This window comes from Periplaneta americana, chromosome 17, assembly GCF_040183065.1.
Source record: "Periplaneta americana isolate PAMFEO1 chromosome 17, P.americana_PAMFEO1_priV1, whole genome shotgun sequence".
NCBI lineage: Eukaryota > Metazoa > Arthropoda > Insecta > Blattodea > Blattidae > Periplaneta > Periplaneta americana.
Window position 1 is genome coordinate 71,070,250 of NC_091133.1, and position 23,561 is coordinate 71,093,810.

Sequence of the window (23,561 nt, forward strand, 5' to 3'; positions counted from 1 at the left end):
TGCTGAGGTTTATCTTAACAGAAATTCTATCAGCGACGAATAAAACTTGCGGCTATCCCGATTTTTTCAAACCCATTCTCAAAAACCCACAATGGTGTCAATCTTTTATGTTTAATTCACTGCCCTATTTCATCTCTCACAAAAACATTTAGTCCTCTTCAACCTTGTATAGATCTATAAGGATGATCTCATCAGCAGAGGAATGATATACGAATTAGAAAGATGGAGAGGAATGCGTAGCGTGGTGAATGGCAGGGTCGGCTTAGCTGCACAGCACAGCTGGCAAGCAACTCATTCCATCACGGGTGCACAGAAAACTTCAGGCTGCAGTGCATAGGGATGCAACACTTACTCGTACCACCCGATAAGCGTCTCTATACAGTAGGCTATAACCACAGTCTAGTCACGAAGCTTGAGTTGTGAGGGTGCTAAGAACAATAGACTGTGCCGGTACTATTCCGAATTGTCTGTAATTAGACGATATTAGCGATCCTAGTGGTTAGCAACTATCTATGGATGCATATTTACTACGTATTGAGCTTCGTGACTGTATAATATATTAGACTGTGGTATAACTAAACGAACGTTTGTTATATTCATCATAGAACGCTGATGACATATTTTTCAGACTCTGAAGCTGGTGCAAAAGTCACTCCGTTGTACTGTCTATTGGGAATGGGAAATGGATGATTTTGTAATAAGATAAATGCACCATTTAAACATTTCAATATTGTTCCCGGGAGATTGAGGAATTTTAAAAGGCGACGAAACTTTTAGCACGGGAAGTAAAGTTGGGAGACTAGTGTTGTAGATTTACGGCATGCAAAAGAATTCTGTCAATGGTAGAGGGCTCTCGGCAATATTTCGGACCCAACGACTAATATGGTAGCCACTAGACTACGGTACCGAGAGTGGCTCTGAAAGTTGAAGTTTATAAACAAGTACGATGGAATTTCGATTATAGAATTAAATAAAATTAAAAAGAAAATCGAAGCAATCTGAGGATATCTGTCCCATAGCTGGTTTCTCCGACATAATCCACACGGGGTGTGTCGTGAGACCGAACTTAAGCCCCCTTTGTCGAAAACTCGCGAGCCTTGATCACAGAGAATAGCACCGCTAGCTTTTAAAAAGGCAGCCAGTGGTTCTAAGCGTCTGAGCCAACATGGCTGCTACTGCTGTGTATATAAGCTGCGCTTAATTCGATTTATTACTTGAGAAACTTTTTGATGGACTCGTGGAACTGAATTTGCATCTGTACCGCTTCCTTGCACAGGGTCGTCTGTGTGGGAAACGCAATTATATGCACTGAGTAAGTGAGTGAGTGAGTGAGCCAGCTTTTAACAGACGAGGGATAAAGTTTTTAGAAAAAAAAAACACTCCAGTCGCTTGTATTATGAAATGTTTACAAGCCATATATAACTGGCTCAATAGAATAAAGTGTCTTCCATGACGGTACATGATGGTGCAGTCTCTTGGAGTTAATGAAACTATTGTTAAAATGGTAGAATTGTGCATGTAACAAAATATTTACTATAATGCAATTTTATTTTGTTTCCTTCCAATTGTATTTTCACATAATAAACATTTAGTATGTAGAATATTTTGTGTAGGCCTAAGTCAAGATCTTTTATCCGTCATATTATGTAAGAAAAATGACTGCATTTAGAGTTAATTACACACAGAAAAACTCACCAGTATACACTGGATATTAAAAAAAAAAGTCTTAAAATGCTGCATTAGGTAATTACTGTACTGTAGAAGTCAAGTGACCATCAGGATTACACAGTTTTTTTAAGAAAGATCCTCAAGTTTTCAATTAATTTTAATTCAATACTCTGTAATACGTGTGACATTATTTTATACATAATAATATATGAACAGCAGCTTTTGGAAAATGGTGATCATGATGCATCAATCACAAATACGACGTACAACAGACACCTACGAATTTTGCTCGAGCATAAGCTAGCGATCATGTAGTTATTATATTATACCGCTAGATGCTACTTACGAGGCTTTATCGCCCGTCACTAAAAATTCGAATGAGTGATGCTCGAGACGAACGAAACACACTCGGGACAGTTTCCCCGGTAAACATGGCTCGGGAAACTAGAGAGCTTGTGGAGACTGAACTTTTAAGTCACGAATACAAATTAAGCAAGACATTAGGCCTCAAAAATTGAGTATCCAAAACAGAGCGAACATAATCCATTATTAATTTCGTTGCTTTCAGTTGTTATTCTTGTATTATTAACATTTTCAAACCGAAGACACAACTTAATTATGGTATTTATTTTTGTATCATTTCTATTTTAGATCCAAAGACACAGTTTAATATAGAAATTATTTAAATTTCATGTAGCGCAAAAGGTGAAAAATGCATATTAAATTTTGATAGATATAAACTTAGCGAATGAAATAGGAATAAACTGAAAATTTTTGAGCACAAAATATAACTAATAGACTGATAAATAAGAATTAACAAATATTATTCATTGCGTGGTAGGGGATGGGATTGAACAACTATAAACAGTCTGTTTCTGGCAGCAGTATGGTTAATTCAACATAAATAACTCAGATTAAGTAATTTAGTCTGTGTTCATAGTTGGGAGGCCGGAGGGAAAGAGACCTTTGGGAAGGCCGAGACGTAGATGGGAAGATAATATTAAAATGGATTTGAGGGAGGTGGGATATGATGATAGAGAATGGATTAATCTTGCTCAGGATAGGGACCAATGGCGGGCTTATGTGAGGGCGGCAATGAACCTTCGGGTTCCTTAAAAGCCAGTAAGTAAGTAAGTAAGTAAGTAAGTAAGTAAGTAAGTAAGTAAGTAAGTAAGTAAGTAAGTAAGTAAATAAGTAAGTAAGTAAGTCTGTGTTCATTAGTTATATAAATTGAAGCTATAATTCTAAATTAGTAATGAATTTAATAATAACTGTCAATTTACCTACTATTTATTTGCGTACTGATGAGATCGTTTACGTCTTTGCATAACTCGACCGAGGCGAGGGGAGACGCGGGCGTAATATGAACTATCGCAATGACGCTATATGAACGCAGGAGAAGTACAAGTGGCGCTCCGAGCTGCAGGACTCCACTGGCCGTGGTCGAGTATTACATATGCGCTTACAAGTAAAATAACCTACTAAAATAAACAAGGATTTTCGGTTCTTTACCTCTTATTGAGGTTCTGGCTGATACGTATGCTACATCTGTTATCAGGCAATACACCTCATTTGACGATGTGTGTCAGAGGAAGAACAAATGTGTGTTTACTTCTGAAGTCTGATTAGTGTAATATGTAGCTAGTCGGCGATGTATGCAATGGAGGGGAAAAGGAACTGGCCAGCCTATCACATCTCCTGACTTGGTTGCCTCACGAGTGGTGCCTTGTTGGTATCAATTATGAGGTTCAAACCTATTTTCGGACAGTTGACTAAACAACGACCTGCGAATCTCCTTGTACGCGAGCAAAATTCGATCGTCAACAGTCAACATGATTTGAGTGCTCCCTGCTAGAAGAAAACGCCATAGAGTACGGGATCTTCGAACGAATACAAATGATCGAAAAATTTGCATTAATTGGAGTGCACTAGTATAAATTACGAGTACAACAACGTGAGTATATTGTAAGATGATTTTGTTAAACAAAAAATATTACGAAGATGGATCGTGAATTTAGAGCGAAATTCGAATGAAGAGAATTACAGAGCAGGTCTGTAATAAACAGTTTAGTGAAGAAGTTTAAAAATAGAGGAAGCGTAATGGATAACAAAAACTGTGTCGTCGGTAGGAAAAGGCCATTTAGAACAGCGTATTACTAAAGTTTTGACATAGAGTCCCAAAATGTCGATAACACTGGTAGCTCAACAACTCAACTTGTCAGAATGAACAACATACAGGTTGACTCGAAAATATGTACAACACCAAGTAAAAGCTTAGAAGAGTTAATTTATTCAGTAGCTTTAAGATGTTAGGAATCAATCCTGATGTACTGCAGAATATCTGGTTCATTGAAGAGGCTAATTTACATTCTAGATGCTACTTTAACAAGCAGGATATACCAGTAAAACTCGCATATCACAATGGAGACGTTCATTACATCCCTTGAACTGCTCATTATTTAACAGAATTATAGTGAATACTGTTCGTTATAGTAATTTACTTGAACAAAACTTTTTCCCTTTTCTTCAAGTATAGTGAACTTCACGAAGATTATTTCCTAAAATGCTAACATGACAGTCATTTCAATGTTACTGTTACCAGGTATCACCAAAGCAGATGAAATCACAATGCTATGTACTCAACAAAAAATATCTATTTATTTACTTATTTATTTATGTGTTTATCAATTTAATGCACTCATTCATTCACTTAATAATTAATTAATCAATCTAGCCTATTTATTTATTTATGATTGATAAAATATTAAAACTTATTTTTTCTTTGAAAAATGAGTTCTATTCAGTCAATACTTAACATAAACACAATAAAACATGTTATAATAACATTTACACAGATTTTAAAAACAAACGTTTTCGCCAATTTTGATTGGCATCTTCAGGTCGTGTAGGTCGAATGGAACATGTTATAAAAAGTGAACACTTGGTATATGACGTTAAAAACCAAAGTTACAACTGTAATATCACTTAAAAACAGAGAATAGAATATAGCAAAAAGCCTCCACGATGTGTGTAGAATCACTGTGTTGAAAGATGCGTGTGTGAACCAAGGAACTCTGTCATTGCAATACAGTTTTCAAGATAGATTTGAAGATGCTACGAACAGGTCGGTCGTGTGGCCGTTATGGAGAGCAGGAAAAATCCTGTAAATTGTAAGGTTAGAATGAAAGAATATTTAGAAGCATTTAAGTATTATTTAAATCTTCTAAAACAATACTTACAAAAAATGGAAGAACGTCTTGAAATCCATGAGGACGGCGACACGACTGATCTTTACATTAAGTGGTAGCGTATGACGAAAACTGTATACGTTGCACGACTAGTGGATGAATGACCGTTACTTGCGTGTAATTTTAAACAGCGGGTTATTTGAATTTGGGTATTGTTCGTTAAGGAGCGGGCTATCATTATTATTATTAGAAAAGGTGGTAATATATAGTTCCTCCGCAGCATTCATATAATTATGATTGTTAATAGTCTTTAAGACCTGAAGGGCTTCTTCTATGCCAGTAAGTTCGTGATTAAGGGAAATGAGATGCGTGGCAAACTTTGATTTATTCCTATTGAATTTGAAGTCAGAGACGTGCTATTTGTAATTAACATTGAACTTAACGGAACCAATATGCCTTTGAAATTATTTTTTTCTGGCAACATGAAATTAATAGGTTTGACTAAACAGTTTACGATTCATGAGACCTAACCTAAACATTATTTTTTTATCAATAGCAATGATTGGTACGAACTACAAAATACGAAAACCGAATACTATTTTAAAATGCGAGCCGTTTATTATTATTGCTATTATTATTTTATGAATATTGATATAATTAACTATCTTCGAATTTAAAATAACACTCACTAGTATGGAAAGGAATGGAATTTACGGGAGGGGGGCACTATGGCCCAGCAATGCGACCAGTTACGATTTATTGAGCTAATCCTCAAGATAGGTGCATTCTCAAGCCCACACCGGCTGACTACACCAAGGTTCACTGCGTACCCAGATTTCGAGCAAGCCACCCCACTCGTTCTTAGGCAGGCCCCTTCCGTGCGTCGCCAGCCGGCGATCGGGGAATGCTATGGAATGACGATGAAATGATGTAAATGCCTAACATAGGGAAAAACGGGAGAGCACCGACAAAAACTTCAACTGCGACCTTGTCCGCACAAAGTGTCACTATGGATTTTTCAATTGAAAATCCCAGACCGGGATTCGAACCTGGGCCGTCTCCATAGCAGGTAGGAGGTCTGACCACTCAGTCACCTCAAGGGTGATAAATTACCTTATTTACTTAGTTTCGACTGAACTGTCAGGAATCTTCAGAACTAGCGAGGTCCTTCCTTGTTTATTTTAGTAGGTTATTTTACGACGCTGTATTAACACCTTCGGTTATTTAGCGTCTGAATGAGACGAAGGTGATAATGCCAGTGAAATGAGTCCGGGTTCCAGCACCGATAGTTACCCAGCATTCGTTCATGTAGGTTTGAGAAAAACCCCGGGAAAACCTCAACCAGGTAACTTGCCCAAACCGGGATTCGAACCCGGGCCACCTGGTTTCGCGACCAGACGTGCTAACCGTTACTACACAGGTGTGGACTCCTTCCTTGTTCCCAGTTTCCTCTGTTGTTACTTTGGTGGGGATGCGTTTGTGTTCGGTAGTATGGAGTCAAATAGGATGTGTGTTCTGAAATTTAATTGTGTACTGAGGATATAGGTATTGTGAGTGTGTTTTTGTGTGTCTGTGTTTCATACTGTTCTAATACATTTAATTTCTGGTTTTTCGGTTAATATTTAGGATTTACAGTCCACACCTGTGGAGTAACGGCTAGCGCGTCGTTCAATTCCCGGTAGGGACAAGTTACTTGGTTGAGATTTTTTCCGGGGTTTTACCTCAACCCAATATGAACAAATGCTGGGTAACTATCGGTGCTCGAATCCGGACTCATTTCACCGGTATTATCACCTTAATCTCATTCAGAGGCTAAATAACCTAAGATGTTGATACAGCGTCGTAAAATAACCTACTAAAATAAATTTAGAATTTACATGTCTATTTCTACGTTGCTGTAGTTGTGGTTGGTGTTTGTGATGTATTCTGCGTATATGGACGCAAATACATTAAAACAGTCTGGATGTAGAACCGCATTCGACATGAGCTGGTTCCGCGAGCAGCAAAAAACAGTGAATCTAGATTTAACGAGGTGTAAAGTACACTGGGCCAACCTCTTTGTCTAGCTATTAGAAACGTTGGCTATTAACGAGAGGTCTCGTATTTTATTCCCGACTCTGCGAAGGGAAATTGGTTATGAACTGTTCATTGGTATCATGGCTAGGTGTATTATGTCGTTCTCATAATTGTAGTGAGATATAAGTGTTACGATAGAACTGGCGCAACCTAACATAATTCGTTGCGAATATCCCCTTAAAGGATCACTAGGGATAGCTCACGACTTACATGGACTAATAACTTAAGGAAAACACACTAACACATATTGGCCCGATAAGTGAACTTAGATCGCGGTCCACTTACCCAGTGGTAAGTACGAAACCAGCTATGGCAGGAATGGAGAAGAAAATACTTTAACTGGCGTACGTAGCAGAAGTGGCGACCCTACCCATGGGGTTATTTCATAAAGTAAATGTGTTCTCTCGCTATACCAGACACAAAACAACTACGAACAAACATTTTATTTGTACAATAGACCTTTCTGTACTGAGTTCTATTGTAGATAGCACCAGTGGGACGAATAAGAGGGAAGACAGTTGTTCCATTCTGCATTACTGAACTTACTGTGTGGCTGAATATCTGGTGAACACAACAATACAATTGCTCAATTTTGTGTAAGCACAAAACACACGTAGTCTAATTACAGTCAGATAATGGAAATTCTAATATAGTAACAGTTGCAGCATATCCTATAGTCGCGACGCTGTTATTCCCGGCGTGACTCCTCCTCTTTGCTTACGTCTTTGGAAGTGAAGGCTCTATAAAGTCTAGGTAGGTAGTATCATTCGCCATTTTTGTTCTTTCGTTGCCGAGCTACCATACGAGGAATCAATTTGCCACACCGTTAAACATTATCATGTCATAGCTCCTATGATAATGAATCAAATGCACTGTAATTCAGCAAATAATTGAGCGGCAAATAACGTCTTCGTGTGCTTTCTGCGAACGCCAACAAAAGAGCCAAAATGGCGGGCGATTATATTAAGTATTTATCGAGCCTTAAGAAATGAATAACGTCTTCATCAGCGAATCACAAGACGCACACGTTTAAATGTAGCCGACCTGTAACGGGATTGGCTGTCGGAAATTAGAGCGACGGGACTATAGTAGTAATAGTACTAGCAGCAATAACAATAGTAGTAGGCTAGTAATAGTGGTGGTGGTGGTGGTGGTAGTGGTAGTGGAAGTGGTAGTGGTAGTGGTAGTAGTAGTAGTAGTAGTAGTAGTAGTAGTAGTAGTAAGAAACTCTAGGTGGCCGAGTGGTTAGACTTTCACCCTGTCACACAGACGGCCCGGGTTCGAGTCCCGGTGGGGCTTGGAACTTTTTATTGAAAAATCCATAGTGAGCACTTGTGGCGGACAAGGTCGTGGTTGGGGATTTTCTCGAGAATCTCCCGGTTTCCTATATTAGGCATCTACATCATTCCGTCAACATTCTCCATTCCGTTATCATTCCATAGCATTTCCTGAACGTTGGCTTGCGACGCACGAAGGGGGTGGGCTGTCTAGAGACTAGGGTGATGCCTGTTGGAAACCTGGGTACTCAGTGAACTTTAGTGTAGTCAGCCGGTGTGGATTTGGGAATGCGCCTAGTTTGAAGGTTAGAGCAATAGATCTGAAAAGGTCGCAGTTCTGGGTCGTAGTATCCCCACCCGAAATTCCATTCCATTCCAACAGTAGTGGAAGTAACAATAGAAGCAGTAATAGTAGAAGCATTAGTAGTAGTAGTAGTAGTAGTAGTAGTAGTAGTAGTAGCAGCAGCAGCAGCAGCAGCAGCAGTAGTAGTAGTAGTAGCAATAGCAGCAGCAGCAATAGTAATGGTTTTAACGATGGTTTCAACTACAGAAATTATTATTCAACGTCGAAATTGAACGTGGATGAGAAATGTCCCTCTGTCAGTGTCAGAGTTGTTACAGTGCCGTAAATCTAATACACGGGCCTATCATCTTTAATTATATAGCCCTTGAAAATTCATCATCATTATCGGCTGAGTTTGAACCCGCGAAGTTCGGATACAACAGTCCGGGTTCGAATCCCGGCCGGGGAAGTAACCTGGTTGAGGTTTTTTCCGGGATTTTCCCTCAACCAATACGAGCAAATGCTGGGTAACTTTCGGTGCTGGACCCTGGACTCATTTCACCGGCATTATCACCTTCATTTCATTCAAACGCTAAATAATCTCAGATGTTGATACAGCGTCGTAAAATAACCCAATAAAAAAATACAAGAGTCAACATAATAATCGCAATACCACGGAGGACGACGGTTATAAGCTAAATGTTACACATTTCTTGTAAATATGAACTTCAGTTATAAGTAGAAATAATCTTTATCCTTAGACTAAGCATAGTATTACATTAACTTACATTTACCGAAAATACACCTAACAGAAGTAATCATGTCAATTAATACGCCCTTAAATGGATTGGTAACGTTTTATTCTTCTTGATCATTCTATGCAGCATCATGCACTGGGCAGGCAAAACAGGTGTTTACGTGGGCGATTGTAAATTGCACTGAAAAAATAGTAAACTGCACTACAAATAAATTGAAGGTAAATTGCGCTTGATAGCCGAAGAGTTGAACATGTAAACTGCACTCAAGCAATGATTTGGTACTGTTTGCACAGACTGTACTACAATTTAAAAGTACTGTATATGAAAATACAAAATTATATATTTATATAGTACCGGTAATTAATTTCTTTCACAAAAACGTTCCTCAGACGATATCAACTAACCTGTCTCATTTATCAATTTATTACATATAATATAAACATTACACATCTTGATTACACAGCTTTTAACATATCACTTCGGAAAACGTATAATGTGTCTTTCACATGTTAAATTTTATTACCTTGTTAACATGTTTCGGCCTGCTATCGGCCATCTTCAGAACTGGCTGTTGCTGGTCTTGGCGCGTTTGGTTTTGTTTCCTGTGGGGGTGTGTTTGTGTAGTGTAATGTGGAATCAAAGATCACATAATCACAAAAAAACATAAGAATACAACACAAACACAAGAATACAAAAAACACATCACACTAACATACGAAAACAAGAACACGCACAAGATTGCAACCTTATTCAAGAAATTAAATTACAACATCGCATACAGAACAAATGATACTCTACAAAAACATCAACACACAAACAACACAAACAAACAAACAAATACAATCGTCAATCACAAGACGTATACAAACTCAAATGTAACACCTGCAAAAACGTCTACATAGGACAGATGGCAGATCATTTCAAACACGTTACAAAGAACACATCACAGCCATAACAAAATTACAAAACACTTCCACATATGCAGAACACATCACAAATGCTAACCACACCTACAGAGATATCAACACAGACATGGAAATTCTAAACATCCAACCAGGAAGCCAGAAACTAAACACACTAGAACAATACGAAATATACAAACACACAAACCACATCTAAATAAAATTCTCAACAGACAACTCATTTTCAGAACACACACACTCTTTGACTTCACATTACACTACACAAACACACCCCCACAGGAAACAAAACCAAAGGTGCCAAGACCAGCAACAACCAGTTCTGCAGATGGCCAATATAAGGCCGAAACATGTTAACAGGTAATAAAATTTAACACGTGAAAGACAATTATATGTTTTCCGAAGTAAAAATTACAATAACAAGTTTCTATAATGGAGATTTCCTTAAAAGAATTGGCTTGTGTCGAGAAATATGAAAATGTAGATATTTCCTATTCCCGAATTTCAATGTCGAAATAGCAAATGTTTTATCTCCCATATACCGTCACGCCGCTCCTTAATGTAACACAATTCAATTTCCTTACATTATGTCAAAGCTCTATTTATTCTTCGGGTTTATACCCACAAGTTACACATAAGTTGCCCTTCTAATTGTAGCAGACTTTTTCTTATTCGTGAGTCCAAAACCATTGTAATGGGTGAACAAAGAAGAAAAGAAACACAATTGAAGTTTTAAAAATGCATAGCTGTACCTACTGTTCTACTTCATGAAAGAAATACTGGGTAACGAGACGTAAAGATAAGAACAGTGTCCACGTCCCCGCCATGAAAGTTTTACGGGCCATAAAGTTTATTCACGACACAATCGTATCAGAATTCAAGAAAGAAACCAAGCGTTAAACCTATCACTGGTAGATTTTAAAATATAATAGATATGGTGTAGAACTAATAATTGTATTTTATTCAACGATGCTTTTAACCTGAAAGGTTATTCAGCATTGAAATTTAGCGTGGGAGAGAAATGGCCAACGAATTTTTTCTAGAGCCCTCTATTAGACATAAGATTCTCTCACGTGCTGTAAATCTATGATAAGGGACCCACAGCTTTACTTTACTTCAGGAGGAAACCAAAATAAATGCAGCGGACATCATGAAGGAATGGATGATAATGAATTGGTGTTACGAAGACGACACGTTCTTCATCAGTATGCTTCGTAAGAATTTCTCTGCGATTTAGCGTTCTCGTGATCATTTTTTAACATCGAATGACGTCATTTGAGGGTCGGTAGGCTGAAACGGACATATTTTCAGGTAACGCTGACACAACTCCGTCTTAATACCTGTGGCGTTATATGTGAATGAAAGAATAAACTGATCTATTTAAATTTTTTTTCAAAATAAAATTGTACAACATTGTTTAAATAATAACCCAAAAATATGTAAATTTTTACTAATTTTACAGACTATCGTTCGGATAATTGTAAAACTATGTTGTACATTCACGAGCGCCCTTACAACTAGTGACGGCTAATCTTTTAAGAATGAAAATATATTTGTCAAATATAGTTGCAGCGGAATTATATAATAGTACATTATGCAACGAGCCTATAATGATAGTAATTAAGAATCGAGTATAGATATTTATGAAACGAGCGCAAGCGAGTTTCATAATTTTCATACGAGCTTCTTAATTTCCATTATAGGCGAGTTTCTTACGCCTTTTTATGCTCGACCATATTTCTAACTTGAAATTACCGGTATTCAGATGTATACATTTTATTTGTAACTGACAAGATTGGAAGTGACCTTGTTCTAGGTCGTGAATTGTGAGATGTGCGCAGACGCGAAAGTATTGATTTTTTCCGAGGAACAATAATCTCATTGACCTTGACGTAGTCCCGTTAAACTTGATAATATTATAATATTATAACCTTGATTATTGAATTCGACATTGAAAAACGAGATGACAAATTGAATTTATTTGAATATTATTTACAATTAACGCTAATTATTATAGTAACAGAACATAACCTTCTGCGACAGTATTGGATTTCCAGCCTCCGTGACTTTTCGCTAATTCTCTTTCGATTGCATATCCGAGAATAATCGATACTTGCGGTTTTATAACAGTAGAAAGCTGACCTGTCATTGGCTGAACAGTTGTAACCTGAGTCGTCATTGGCTGAAAGACCTGACCTTTAATGAGTAGGTGTACTTTAATGACATGCATTAAAAGTCTGCTACCAGGTGTATAATTACTACATTTCGGCATGGTCGAGCATAAAAATTTATATTTAAACTACTTGGATTATTTGATGTAATTTAATGTTTTTTGTCATCCTGCTTGCCTATTAAATTAGTTGTATATTTTTTTTTCACTAATATGACACTTACTACAGAACACAGAAATTTCAATCCGATAAATAACATATTTTAATTTTATTTCAAAGACGCAGAGAATTAAAATTAAAAAAAATATATATCACACCCAAGTTCAACGAATAATCATAATTGAATGGAAGTGGGACCTTCCCAAATTGTTGCCTAGTTATAATGTTTGAACATTAAAACTGGTAAACTACACAGAGAGAAGAAGATTTTACATTGTTTTCAGGCCGAGCATTATTCAAATAACATTCTTAATTTAACATTATCTTTCCCCTCATAATACCATTAATATATACGATTATTGTTACCGAGTAGTGTAAGAGCTTCGGTGATGACAGATAACATGCTCAATGGCGCCAGTCTGGGACATCCAGTTGGGGAAGCTCGCGGACGTACGAATGTGTTTCCTATGTTAGTCGACGATATACTATTGTTCAGATTCGCCTAATATAAGCAATGATCAGGGTACCAGTTGAAGGACGGATCATATGATGAAACCAGATGGCATAAGGGGATGGTTTGTAATATCTGGTGACACAATAATCTCTGCGATACCTCCGAAGTTGCCTTCACACCCTTCCCTCCCGTTTATAGAAAGCATAATATACGAACTTTTAATATAGGGGAGAGTCGGGTAGTATCGGACATCGGATAGTATCGGACAGTGCGTTTCTTTCATCTACCACCATATGGTAGTACCTGAATGACATAGTTACTTTTCTCTATGCGACATCACAGAAACGTAACCATGTCAATCAGGTACTATCATCGTGTGGTAGATGAAAGAAACTCACTGTCCGATATTACCCGATGTCCGATACTATCCGACTCTCCCCTATACCTACTAACATCATAAACCAATGGCAAGATATTAAAAATAAAACTTTGTTTTAAATACAATTTTATTTGCAGATGAAAACGCTATTTTCAATGAAACGGAACAGATCTATAAATTAAAGTCAATAAAGCATAAGTAGATTTTATTTATATATCAGAGGTAATATGGAGTAAAAATTCAACGTGAGCGAGTAATAGAATACAAATTCTGCCTGCAGCGCTCTGCTAGGGAGGGAGTTCTAAAGCCATTCCAGCTTTACTTCCCCTCCGGAGGAAGCCATGCCAACGATTTTATCGCCTTTTAATATCCAATGCATTCAGCAGAATTCAAACCCAAGAATCTCGGATCAAAAGTCTAGCACAGTCTGAGCTAGACAACGGAGGACGACAGCACGTACAATGGCTCTCGCACGCACGCACACATACAGTACATCTACGTAAAAATAAGTAAAACTTATATGATTCGAAAAATACCTTAGCTGTCTTTGTTTCAATAGTAATATATGAGAAACCTGCATTTTTAGCAATGTTTTAATTTATTATAGATTCTCAACATTGTTGCTTGGCAATGCAACAAGAACACAGTACGAGCATATGAAATTCCCCGAGCATAAGGTATGAGGGAATTTTGTACTTTTATAGTGGAGGCATTCGCCAATAAATAGCACTGTTGTGTTGCAGGCTTCTAAAATCCACAAAGAAGAAAAAGGTGGAGCTATCTTACATTTACCACGACTAATTCTCAAATAATTTTATTCCTGTAAAAACACGATTGGATTTATTTCTTCTTTTGTGATCATTGTGACAGTGAACTGACTTGACGTGCAAATGAAATAAAACAAACATATTTTGAAAATATAGGTCTATGAAAAACTTCGGTTAGGAAACGATATTTTACTCCGATATATAAGATAGGTTACTGTTAGATGATATTACTTTATTTACGTTATAGGAATTAAAAAAAAACGAGGGAATAATATTCTCTCTTGTGTGCAATAATTTAGTTTTCATCATCAATAGGTATTAACATAAATTTCCATTATCTGGCTAAGGTCTGTGTAAACCATCGTCCTCTGCGGTTATTCACTGCCAATGTGAACCTTCATCGTAGCGACCACAAGAAACGAAAAACTCGCTATGGACAAATGCATTCATGGGCCAACAGAAAAGACAGGTACTGTACTCCAACCACGAGAAAGTCTTTGGGGACTGAGACGAAGGGGGGTAATGCTGTGAATGAATGTTGATGTCATAAGATGTCATAAGGTCACACACGTGGGTACTCCTATCTCTATTGGCTAGCTCTCACATATTTATACTACCCTAGTTACAAAATTAGATCACTGTTAATCTCCTGGTCTTTTAATCTCTCCATACAGGAAATAATATATGCAGGAGAGCGCATGGTTTTTAAACTGACGTTATAACGGTAATATTATCTATCTACTTCGCTCCAATAGATGACCCAATAGTAAGCACATTCCTTTCACAGTTAATCCCCTGGTTTGAGAACAGTAGATACACAGGACAGGACAGATCCAGAGATAAGACAGACAGATAAACAGACGCCCGAAAGCTGGACCTGTGGCATCCGTACAGTATCCTTACACTGGACTATTGTGCGCCCAATACATAGGCCTACATGTGATTATGGTCCAAGTCCAATAGATGGCTTATGTGGCATTTATCAATCCGACGCTGACAGGTAGGTCATCCTGCCTCGGCCCTGACATAGCGGGATCCAGATCATTCGTCTCACGGGCGATTCGTCACACATTACATTTTGACAAATGAAGGTTTGTCACAGATTACACTTTTGTTACAGGACGATTTGTCACGTGTTGATTTTTGTTAGTTTCTACTCCAATTGGCTTTATTATTTAAATTAGGTAAAAATAACTCAGGTTTCCATGGTTACTTGCAAAAAAATGTTAATAATACTTGGTAATGAAGAGTGAAATTACACACTGTACAATATTTTAGTATTATTTAATAATGTCGCAATAATGACAAAATAAATGAGTGTATTCATGGGGATACAAAAAACCTGCTGCGAAAACTTATCATCCATAATTGAACTGGAGTTGGAGAACAGATGTTCTAGTCGTGAGGGTACCGATGTGAACTATTTCTAACTGTCTTAATAGGCAATTTGTATGTATCTGTGCATTTTGGGGAAACTGTGTTACGTAATATTGATCCGAGACACCTCTGCACAAATTTAACAAGTGAACACCGCGACCTGACCTTACCTTCCAGAGAAGATAAGATACCGCAGCAAACACAAAACTAATTTGGAATTATATATATGTGCTGTCCCGTTACTGTTCCGCTCCTGATAGGCTGCCTTCCGTGAGTAACTACTGCAGTAATTAACAACCCCAGCTTGGGGTCTCGAGTCACATCCTGGGGAAGTGTATGTAATGAGAAATAAAAAAAAAGGCAAACGAAACTTTGGAAGATTTTCTCTTTCTGTCTAACCACTCCGTTTATGTGATAAATGCCTCCAACTACAGCTCACACTCAGTCATATAGTTAACAGTTTCCGACCAATTGCAATATGAGTTTAATTCTGGGCAGATACTGAGATATCTGAGCAGGACAAGTTGCTAGAAGTTCATAATAATTTTTATTTCACCATTGCTCCATTATCGTTGTGACAATATTTTATTGCACCCTGAACATCCTTTATGCTTTGAAAGGAGGATTAAGTAAACATTTCAACTTACAACGAAATGTATCATTATTGTTTTATTAGAAACTACGACTACTAGGGAAAAGACGGGAATTTTACTGGAAGCAAGTAATGAGACAGGCTTGGAAGTTAATCCCGAAAAAAGAAACAAGACCAGAACACAGTGCTAAATGGAAATATAAAAATTGAAAATTTATCCTTTGAAAAAGAGGAAAAATTCAAATATTTTGGAGCAACAGTAACAAATATAAATGACACTCGGAAGGAAATTAAACGCAGAATAAATACGGAAAAATTCCTGCTATTATTCGGTTGAGAAACTTTTGTCATCCAGTCTGCTTTCAAAAACTGAAAGTTAGGATTTATAAACTAGTTATATTACCCGTTGTTTTGTATGGTTGTGAAACTTGGACTCTCACTTTAACAGAGGTTAAGTGTGTTCGAGAATAAGATGCTTAGGAAAATATTTGAAATTAAGAGGGATGAAGTTACAGGAGAATGGAGAAAGTTACACAACGCAGAACTGGACGCATTGTGTTCTTCACCTGACATAATTAGGAACATTAAATCCAGATGTTTGAAATGGGCAGGGCATGTAGCACGTATGGGTGAATCCAGAACTGCATAGCCTATAGAGTGTTAGTTTGAAGACCCGAGGGATAAATAACTTTGGGGTGGCAGAGGCATAGATGGGAGGATAATATTAAAATGGATGAGGGAAGTTAATCTTGCTCAAAATAGGGACCGATGCGATGGCGGGCTTATGTGAGGCCGGTAATGTATGGCCTACCTCCGGGTTCTCTAAAAGTCATTTGTAAGTATGTCTAAGTAAATAAGTATTAGGAACTACAGACGTGGACAAATTATTAGACTAAATTAATTATATGTCCATCGAAACTGTATTTATCTGTAGAAACAATGAACAAAAATGCATTTTGCACCGATATAAAGAACAAAAAATTGAGTCTTGAGGTTATTGATATTTTGTGAACATTCCCTTATTCTTTATAACACGTTGATTTTGTCAGGGATGCTGGAAACCAAAGTTCGACACTGTCTTTGAATATCAGCATTAATTAGCCAGATTTCAGACAGTGCTTAAATGAGTCCATGTTTTGCTGTAAGCCTCTTTTTTGTTCACTTTCTTCTTCAGTATAGATCACAGATTTTCAATTTCTTTCATGTCCGGTCTTCTTGCAGGCCATGGGAGAGTATCTTCTGCAGTATATAATTAAAACACCAGTAGTACCAACATAAGCAGAAAAAATATACTTAACCATTGGAAAAATATACCAGAAGATGTAAACAATCATATTTACAACAATAGAGACTCTGCGAATTATACTGATAGTTGATATAACAAATTATATTATGTTTCCAAGAAAACGTTTTAGTCTAATAATTTGTCCAAGTGTGTACAATATGTGGGGAAATCCGGTGTCAAAAATCATATATAACGGTTGGTGGAGGATTATTGTGCTTACCGGTACCACAATTTACCGCCGTTCTGGTTGGATAATCGTTTACCCCTGTTGGTATGGGACGTGAGGTCAGCAGTCGGCTTGCCTGCTGTGGTCCTCTATGGGCTGTCGCACCCAGGATTATCATATTAACCCGTGAACAACTTCTAAACAGGGGTTCCCTTGTGAGCCCTGTTTGTGGCCTCTCTATGCTGTATGTCCATCCTCGGGTTTCACTAAACTCATCCTTTCCTCCTCAGGGAGTTGTATGGATGATAACAATTTATTTAATAACGCTCTCAACTACAGAAGTTAATCAGCATTAAAAATTGTACGTGAGCGAGATATTATCGACATACTTTGCCTGGAGTCCTCTGCCAGCGAAAGAGTTCCTTTACACGTCTCAAATGTACGACATGCGACAAGCAGTTTTACTTACCTTTACGAGAAAGACATGCTAAGCACTTTATCATCGTTTATAATTTATTCCCGTCGGCTGGGTTTCAACCGAGAACGACTGGCGTAGTATTCTCTAGACCAGTGTTTATCAACCGCCGGGCCGCGGCCCGATACTCGGGTCTGTCATCAATTATACCGGGCCGCGAGATATTCTCCTGGAATTTGTCATTTTACTTTAATAATTACTTTTGACGAATGAATATTTTATAGTAGAAATATTCTTAAGAGAATAATTTTTGTGACTGTGTCCAAAAGCGCAGATCCAGATCGTCTCTGAACTCTAAATTCTTAAATGTAACTAAGTAACAACTGTGTAGCAAATGTCTGTGATCAAGTCACTTATTTTTGAATGATAGGAAATTTTTCGGACTTAGAAATCTTTCAATATTCGGGAAAGATATTACCGCTGTTTATAACCGACCATAAAAATTGCATGCAAACCGATAACAGTGTCCGACGAATCCTCTGTTCTCAAAACTGGACGAAATAACATCTGGTTTGTAGACATCAGTAATAAATTAGTTGGCAAGTATAAAAAATTGTTTTACTTAAATTGAAAATTAAGGCAGTCTGTAGAATAACTCTTCTCGGGTTCTCAGCCAGGTGAGTTGCAGATTTGCTTTCCAAGCTTTCGACGGCTAGCTCTGCCATCTTCTTCAGGGAATGAAGTGAAGTTATCAGAACACTTCATTCTCTAAAGAAGATGGCAGAGCTAGCCGTCGAAAGCTTGGAAGCAAATCTCCACTCACCTGGCTGAGAACCCGAGAAGAGTTATTCTACATCAAACGCCGGGAAAACCTCAAGTCATACATACAGTAAGGCAGTCTGTATCCGGTTCTCGATACTGAATAGTTATACTGAATACTGCCTCTTCACAAGTTCGCTTTGTAGTGTGTAAGGGGACCGGGAATCTACTATCTTAAACCATGTTAAATTAGTGATATTTACTGTACCTTTTCTCTAAAACTGTTGGGAGTAGAACAATGAAACTTTTACAGCTTATTCCTAACACTTTTATAAGTAATCTGATGAAAGTGTTTTCTAAAATAACAATATTTTAAAATTTATTATTTTTTTTCTGAATATGTAAATTTTTACCTTATTTTTTGCTATATGTTTCAAGAAATCTGCTTTAATATCAACTAAATACACATAGGAAATTTTAAATTAATCTAACCGCTAGAAGTTGTGATTATAGAGAAAAATAAAATTATACTTTATAGAGAAAAATACAAACTTACGGAAAATGGCTGCGAAAGTTATCAGAACACCCTAGCTGCATATTCCTCATCATAGATAAAAAATTTTTAAAATATATTTCCATAATAATAATAATAATAATAATAATAATAATAATAATAATAATAATAATAATAATAATAATGTAAAGTAGTGGCAAAAAAACCGGACCGACGGAATAATCAAAGTCCCCGAAATGAGCCACTGCGCATGCCACGCCCGCATTCACAAGATAGCGAGTAATCTATTGAAAGTGTTGTAGTTTCGACTACTGACGCAGCCCATTTCGAAAGCCATTAGAAAATAAGCTGGTAAAATTCATAATAAGTTAATTAAGTAGTAAAATATCGCTGCAATCGAAAAGTATTGGAAATAAATTTGAATAAGGAAAAAAAAAAAAAGTTTCCTTTCCAGGCAGGATTCGAACCACGATAGTCTTAGTTACCCGTCTATCGTGCTCTGGAGTGAACAAGGCTCTGAAATCAGCTATAAGGGTCGGTCCGGTTTTTTTTTTTGCCACTACTGTATATACTGTGAATGATATACCGTTGGAAAAACAATTTTTCAGAAAATATAAATCAATTAAAAAAAAAAAAACAAGAATTTACATTTTGAGCATATTACGGTCACGGTCCCTTAATTTTTTCTTTTACTGAAATTTAAAATTAAGTCAGTGTATATCCGGTTCTCGATACTGAATAGTTAGGATACTGAATACTACCTCTCAAGTTCGCATTGCAGTGTGTAGGCCTAAGTGTTTGTTTCTAAACACGATTGTTGTGATTTTTATAAAGTAATAGACATAACAGTAAATATTAATATGAATGAAAGACAAGGGACTTTACTTAATTTTGGTATTAAAAATTTCGTACTGAAGATGTTTGTGACGCAACAACTAGTGATGGATCCACCCAAACCCACAGAGCGATCTTCAGGATAAGCAAGAGGAGGGGGAAAAACTACCAACACACGAAAGAAAGAGTCTGCGTTCTCTCTGAAGTACATGAACAACCATTTAAAATTTGGTTTCGTACAATGTCCTGACACTGACCAATTGCCACAACCTCAATGTGTCATTTGTTACTCTTCTGCGGAAATGAAGCTATGAAGCCATCGCGACTTTTTCGAGATCTTCAACACAAAACATTTCGATTTAGTCAACAAACCTATTGATTTAGCTACTGGTAGTCTTTACGTATTAAGATTGCGTACGCCATACTTAATATTAACACTTATGATAGTTAAATGTATGAACTTAAAAAAATGGAAAGGCATTTACGAGTAAATTTGTTGGGACGGACCCTCGTCTTGTAGGAAAATAATTTACCGAATCATTGCTCTAGACCAGCCGTGGCAAAAATGTGACTCGCGAGCACATTGTGACTCGCAATGATAGCTATGCATTTCTCTTGCTTCCTACCTCCTCCAATCCCCACCCTCTCACTCACTGGAATCAAACTTCGTTCCATTTGTATTTGTCTCTGACCTGCAAGTGGCGTATCGTTGCAATGTCTCTCGCGAAACCATGTACCTCTACAAAAACAAAAGGTTCAAGTAGGACGGGAGGACGCATTTTTTTGCTGCCAATATGATGAGAATATTAAATGTATGATTTGTTCACAAGTATTAAGAGGAAAACTGTTGTATAACATAAAACGGCATTATACTACATGTCACTCATGTAACATTAAAAGGTTAAGTGTTATTATTATTATTATTATTATTATTATTATTATTACTATTATTATCATCTCTGTACGTCGGTCCTTTTTCAGCAGATGTACGAATAATGCGGTTAGATGTTAAATTTACAATGTGATGTTAAATGAAAGCTAGATGTAAGGACTTGACAAAATATGTTGAACTTTTCAAATCTTTGCCAAAAAATGAATATCCGAAGCTTCGTTCCTTCGCTTGCTCTGTTGAAGCCATGTTCGCTACGACTTACATTTGTGAAAAATTATTTTCAACAATGAACAAAGTAAAAACCAAATTTAGATTACGACTGACAGACAAATATTTTCGTGATCAACTATGACTGGCAGTAAGTGATATAATTCCTGATTTTGAAACTCTGTCGCAGACACATTCTGTAGACAGTTAATTTTAGGTTGTGATAATGTGTCCTAAGTTTTCTTATTCATTTCTTTCTTCGTTACACGTACTAAACATTAGTTTGTAACCTTGAACTTTATAAAATTATACTTAAGTGCTTGACGTAAGGAAAATGAAAATCCGTTAATAAGTCAGACAGTTGCTTCACTTCCCCTTCGAGTGTCCGCCTCCCTCCATAGGTGCTATGCATGTTACAGGTTACACACACAGTGGCTCGGCGCACGATCACATTTTCGCTACGCTGCGTCTAGACCAGGGATGTCAAAGCGCCTGCATTGCGTGCTCTCAAGAACCCGCACAACATTTCCTTTTAAGAGCGATGATTTTGCCTTATCTTACTAACAAATTGAATCTTGTTGGATTTGTATTGCTTGTAGTACGAGCACGCAGTGCTGTCGCTTTGACATCCCTGCTCTACACCACCTCGTATGATTCATGATATTATACAATTAGTAGCAGTGGCGGCTCGTGGGTATTGAATTAAGAGGGGCTGCATACAGAAATAAACCAAGCAACTTACTTTATTTAAAGATTAGTTCCATGCACCTTATCTTGTAAGTTGTGTTTAAATGAGACAGGCTCATGTCAGTAGATTTACTGGCATTTAAAAGAATCCTGCTGACAAAATTCCGGCACACCGGCGACGCTGATATAACCCCTGCTGTTGCAAGTGTAGTTAAATAAACCATAATTTAATTTTTTATACGCAGATTTGAACCTTAGAAATATCTAACTGGTGATGTTGTAGTTGGTGGTATAATATATATATATATATATATATATATATATATATATATATATATATATATATATATATACATGATACGTCAATAAATGAAAAAAATAACTGAGCCAGAAATTGAATTCAGGATTTTCAAGAGTACGCACCAGGGCGCTTGCCTCATTTATTGTGATGTTGTTAGATGTTTCAGATTCCATTATGGTTTGAAAACATTCTAGCAATGGCTCCTTCTTCTCATGAACAACATTTACTGTTCTTATTTTAAATCCATCTTGTTGCCCCAGCTGATGGAATTGTCTTTGAAACACATTAATCTAATACAGACTGTGAGGAGATCGAGAGAAGAAAGCAGGGATACTGGATGAATTAGCAAAAAATATGCGAGCCTTTGTATTTTGTTTAGCGGCTCTTTCCGTTATGAGATTCACTGATGGGCACTTAATTTCACATTTCTCCTGAATTGTTAAGGTACTGAACTGAATAGACTGTAAATATTGTACAGAATTAAACATTGTTGCACTTGTTATACACACAACATTAAAGAAAATGTATTTAAAACTGCGCGCTACAGACAAACTGCTGCAAATTTTGCAGCGCCTGGAAACTCTGATTCATGGCAAGGGGCAGCAGAGAGAAGGGGTAAAACTAACGCGCAAAGCTTCCGAGACGAGACTGGCAGCTTCAGGGAAGGAAGTGCCTTCACCCTATAGTACTTGTCTCTGGTTTCGCTCTGGCAGCACCAGGGGAGGAAGTGACTTCACTAACGATTGCGTGCATGTCATTGAGAGCGAAATTAAAAAAAAAAAATTCGAACCGCTAAATAGAGACTATAATAAATGTTTTTCACAACATAAAACGAGACAAGAACCACAAATGTCTGGGGGTGCTGCAGCTCCGCAGCCCCTCTTCGAAAGCCGCCCCTGGTTAGTAGGCTACAAAAATAGTCTGATCGCAAAACAGAAGCACTTCCGTAAAGTAGATGGAACAACAAGTGAAGCGGTGACAAATCCCCACTTCCTTTCCAGGAATCGAACTCATGTAAGCTGGACTTGTAGCAGGAAACATTACCGCTTAAGCATTAGCGGTAAACTATTATAACGCAGTAAAAGTTTTATCTCCAAGTATTTCATCTGAAGAACGAGAAATGTAAATTAGATTCCATTATTAAAGGTTTTAACACACAAGACTCCACCGGCTGCTGCGGTGCTTTGGTAAGGGTAATTAAACATGTTTACCAGTCTGACTAAGTGTTGTGGTTCAGTCGGCTAGGAATCTAAATTATTCCATTTCATTTAATCTTCTCCTCTGGAGACTCAAGGCATGGGTGCAACCCATTTGCTTTATGACTGAAGAACAGGTCAAGGTCATCCGTTCTGGAACACTCGTGGTGAAAGAAGATGAAGGCTGCACACAAAACGAGAACAAATGCAACTAACTTCCTACTTCTCAAAGCTTC

The 23,561-nt window shown here is 37.3% G+C and overlaps 1 protein-coding gene across 1 annotated transcript in view; it reads right to left on the reverse strand.

Annotated features, from left to right (window-relative positions):
• LOC138693473 (thrombospondin type-1 domain-containing protein 4-like) overlaps positions 1–23,561 on the reverse strand; it is a 603,922-nt gene that overhangs the window by 541,013 nt on the left and 39,348 nt on the right. The gene's annotated exons all lie outside the window — the stretch shown is intronic.